Genomic DNA, 5,440 nt, shown 5'->3' with positions numbered 1-5,440 from the left:
TGGACAGCGATTGTGGGCTCAGCTCAGCCAAGCTCGCATTCAGAAAGTTATGAGTACAGATTTTTGGCGCCCCCTCACCCCCCTGTTCCCCGAAAAAAAGAAGAATAAACTAAAAACTAACTAACTAACTAACTAGCTAGCTAATTAGCTAGCTAACTAGCTAGCTAACTAACTACAGTTCAACAAATAGCAACCACCACCGACAAAAACTGGCGTTGTCGCTGTCCTGTGTTATCGTTGGTATCAGAGCAGGCCTACAGTTAGACAGGTCCGCCCCACCCCATCCCCCACTTCCACTTTCCCAGGATGGGTAGTCCTGTGGGCCATATTACCTGATGTGGGTGAACAGTGCTGAAATCAAAGCCTGCAAATCATGGGCAGCTACTTTGATCTGGAAGTGATTCTGTTTGGTGGTGTACAGCTGACCAGATTGAAGAGTCTCTTCCAGTGTGTTGACGCACACATCAGGTGTTGTAGGGATATTTTCTGTCCGTGGTTATTTCCTTTCTGAACATGGAAGTAACACGTGGCCTCGATCAGGCTCGTTTGTGATGCGGACAAACTGTGCTGCCGTCAATAACGGCATGAAGACAGAGAAAAAAAAACCCAAACCAAAACAAAAAAGAAACGAAACAAGGTCCCAACTGCAGCATGCACCACGTGCATGCAAAAGAACCCATGACATGAAGAGAAAGGCAACATTCTGTGGAAAACCAGTTTGACAAGCAATATCAAATCACTTACAGACAGAAATAAGAAGTGGGCGGCACAGCACTTTGGCAGCGCGTTCTTTCCGGTGCAAAATTGATGTGACAAGAAAGTGATGCAACACCATTCAGTCAAAAATGAATGCTGAAATTTATCTGTTTCCTCTATCACACTCTTCAGTTTGTGTCAAGCCAAAGACTTACATGTGATTGTTCGTGAGTGTGGAGTAGAGACGGCTCTGGGCTGATTCCCATGCTGTTTGTACTTCGGATGCATACCCTCGTAATATTTGTAAAGAATCCCTTATTTGTGAATATGGGTCCTGATTTCCTATTCTCTCTCTCTATCTCTGTGCGATATATATATATATATATATATATTTATATATATATATATATATATATATATATATATTATATAACGTGTTTGTACTATGAAGGATACATGACAGACTTACAATGTAGTATTGTGGGCCAGAAGGCCTTCCTTCCACAATAAAATCATATGTCAGGTCTGAGTTCCTTCTCTCTCTTTCCCCCTATATCTTTCTCCCTCTTTGCCCATCTCTTTCTCTGTGTCTCTCTTCTTCACACTCTTTTCAATATCACCCTCTCCCTTCACTCCTCCCTCGCTCTCTCTCACGTTCCTACCTCCCTCTCCCACTGCCTCCCTCCATCTTCCCCCTTCTCTCATCTTTTCTCTTCGCATCCTCTATTTTCCTTTCTGCCTCTCGTAAGACTTGCATTGAAAATCATTCCCCCTCGTGTTGATCCAAACTGATGGAATGGACTGTCCCATTACAGGAACTGATGGAATGGACTGTCCCATTACAGTGTGCGACCTCTCATCGTTTGAGGGCCGTGTGCACAGAGGGGGTGGGGGGTGGGGGTGGGGGTAAGCGTGGCCAGACTTGATTGAAAACGAAAATGGAATGGGGAGGGGTATTATAATACCATCAAGAAATCAATTACACAGTGACCAGACTTTGTTTTCCTACAGGCCACAGGCATGGGATCTGCACTGGAGAAAGAGGAAGGGAGGCTGAGAGAGAGAGACAGACAGAGACAAAAAGACAGAGAGAAACAGAAAGATAGAGAGACAGAGAATTAGGGAGAACGAGAGAGAAAGAGGCAGAGAGAAAGTGTGTGTGAGAGGCAGAGAAGAGGGGGAGAATGAGAGTGTGTAAGAGAGAAAGTGAGCCAGAGAGAGAGGGAGAGAGAGAAAGGGACACGACATTGGCACGGACATTGTTTTATTGCCATTGACATTGCTATCCTTTGGCAAAGGGGACAATGTATGAACAAAAGAATAACGGTGGTTCACAGAGAAATTAACACATTGCTAAGAGTAAAAAGAAAATCAGCGACGAAAACAACAACAACAATAACATCAACACAATCATAAAATAAAATAATTGCTAAGATTAAAAGGAAAATAAAAAAGGTCGACCATCCAACTTTCTACAAAATCATTCATAATTATAAACTGTGGAACTGATATCAGGGTAACAGTGTTTTTTTTTCGATAACTATAAGGCTTCCGAAGTTGATTTCTTTTTTCGACAATCCCAAGCTAGGGCGATGAATCTCGCTGGTGATCTTATATTACTTCATTATCTATCAAAAGCATTCTGGTAAGGTTCATGTTCTTTAAGTTTTCCCCGCTGAAAATTGAGCATTTCTGTCGAATTTCTTCATAATACTTACACATAAAAAGGAAACGAAATCGCATCTTCAACAAAAGCACCACACACAGGACAAGGGGACCGTGCGAACGTGTCAGTAGAGAACCTTTTTTTTTTTTTTCCATTTAGGCCTAAAGATCTAGGTCTGAATCGATCCAGGCTTGTTCTGTGCCGTTCTATTACTTATCACTTTAATGTATTTTTCAGTCTGAAAAATATTCTTAAAAGACAGGAACCAATTGTATTTTCCTAACTCTTCAATGTGGGAATGACAATCCTGTTTGTACGAATTAATTAGTCTTTAAATTCTGCGAGAAATATTCGATCATTGCCAACACCCTGACTCATCCAGACAATCTCAAAACCTTGTGTGGTTAAACATTCTTTACTAAAAAAAAGCCCAATTTTCTTTCCCATCATCTAACTGATAACATCATTTCATAAGCTTGTCTGCTTATTCTTGTCAGTGGGAGCTGTATTAATCTAAGCCAGTATCAAATACATTTGATACGTTTTCATATGTAGTGGGTATCGACCAGCTTCACCATATGACATTTTATTGGACGAATGTAATGGCACCGAAAGGATGCGTTTAATTGCATATGTACAGCAGGCTGACCGAAACTGAAAGAAACGTTCAATTCAATTTTTCTTTCATGTTCATTGCAGTTAATTCAATATACACTTTATAATATTCATAGGCAGTAAACAGGTCGATGGTGCAGTTAGTGTCACTGTACTTATTTTCTTATAATTACATTTTTGAAACTGGGACGTGATCATAGCATTTTCGGATTCCGGAACGAGCCTCAACGAAATAAACCGTTGATGATCCGGAAATACGGCTTAATTCGGGAGACTTACAACCTATCATTGATATGACTGTGAAGATTTTTTTCCTACAATGTTCAAGCCGAATTTTGTATTGGCAACAAAGTATTTCCAGAAAAAATGGCAATATCAAAGTTTACCATGGACACACAGACATACATACATACATACATACAGACAGACAGACAGACAGACAGACAGACAGACAGACAGACACACGCAAGTGAGTTAATGAAGGAGGAGAACAAAGAGGAGAAAAAAGACAAAAGTGAAAGAAAAAAAAGGAAGAATGAAAGAAAGAAAAACACCAACAATTTGAGGAAATCATAATCCTAACGTAATAGGTTGAGAAACAAATCGAATATATTTCAAAACAACAATTTAGACCAAAATATATATGTCAATCTAAAAAATGGCTAAAATGGAAAATCATGTCTCTAAAATGGAAATCATGTCTCTAAAAAAGACTAAAAAGCAAAACCGAAATATCATATATACTTCAAATAAAAAGAAAAGGAGAACTAGAAAAAAAAAGTTATTTGAAAGCAAAATAGAACTAAAAACTATAACCATGCACTTCTGATGATGATGATGAAGAGCGAGAGAGAGAGAGAGAGAGACAGAGAGGAGGGAGGAACAAGAACAAGAACAAAACTTTAATCTCCAGGCCTCCGGCCCCTAGAAATAGGTCAAAAGTACACAATATGGTGATCACTCAGCCACAACAAAATGTAAAATACGTACTAACTTAAACCTGTAGGAGAGGGGAGGGAGGGAAAGAGAGAGAGAATTGTTCACGCGCATCATTTCAAAAGTCAGTTCCTCAGCACATAATGTTTAATTATGAAACCATTCTGCAAAAACAACAACAAAAAAACACACACGCCAGTGTTTGGACAGTGTTGGGAAAAGTAAATTTGTTCACCATGCTCGGTCACAACTCTTATGCTTTTCACGCTTCCAATGCTTTTTACACACACACACACACACACACGTCACATATACAAACATACACACACACGCGCGCGCGCGCACACACACACCTACACACACACACACACACACCTACACACACACACACACACACACACACACACACACACACACACACACACACACACTTGCCTCCTACTTTCCTTTTCTGTGTGAATTCTTTCATCTCCTTGCCTCGGTCTACCTCTTTTATTTCGTAAGCCTCAAATCAATATTTTCTTCAACTGGGTGCGATTTGTCATGTATTGATCCAGATTTCTGTTTGATCTGAATGTGTTACCAAGGTAACTATTACAATCTGAGGTGTTGACTGGATTTGATTGTGTTTCATCTGGGGAAAAAAACAGCCAGCCCAAACTGTGAGCTTTGACTGCTTTTAGCGTAGGTATTGTGGTCAGTTGTTCTGTCTCTGAGTGACATAAGTCAGGACTGCACACACCGCAGGTATTGTGGTCAGTTGTTCTGTCTATGTGTGACATAAGTCAGGACTGCACACACCGCAGGTATTGTGGTCAGTTGTTCTGTCTCTGAGTGACATAAGTCAGGACTGCACACACCGCAGGTATTGTGGTCAGTTGTTCTGTCTCTGTGTGACATAAGTCAGGACTGCACACACCGCAGGTATTGTGGTCAGTTGTTCTGTCTATGTGTGACATAAGTCAGGACTGCACACACCGCAGGTATTGTGGTCAGTTGTTCTGTCTCTGTGTGACATAAGTCAGGACTGCACACACCGCAGGTATTGTGGTCAGTTGTTCTGTCTATGTGTGACATAAGTCAGGACTGCACACACCGCAGGTATTGTGGTCAGTTGTTCTGTCTATGTGTGACATAAGTCAGGACTGCACACACCGCAGGTATTGTGGTCAGTTGTTCTGTCTCTGTGTGACATAAGTCAGGACTGCACACACCGCAGGTATTGTGGTCAGTTGTTCTGTCTATGTGTGACATAAGTCAGGACTGCACACACCGCAGGTATTGTGGTCAGTTGTTCTGTCTATGTGTGACATAAGTCAGGACTGCACACACCGCAGGTATTGTGGTCAGTTGTTCTGTCTCTGTGTGACATAAGTCAGGACTGCACACACCGCAGGTATTGTGGTCAGTTGTTCTGTCTATGTGTGACATAAGTCAGGACTGCACACACCGCAGGTATTGTGGTCAGTTGTTCTGTCTATGTGTGACATAAGTCAGGACTGCACACACCGCAGGTATTGTGGTCAG

The sequence above is a fragment of the Babylonia areolata genome, chromosome 20 (genome assembly GCF_041734735.1).
Source record: "Babylonia areolata isolate BAREFJ2019XMU chromosome 20, ASM4173473v1, whole genome shotgun sequence".
Taxonomy (NCBI): domain Eukaryota; kingdom Metazoa; phylum Mollusca; class Gastropoda; order Neogastropoda; family Buccinidae; genus Babylonia; species Babylonia areolata.
Note: the sequence above shows the minus strand (reverse complement) of the source record.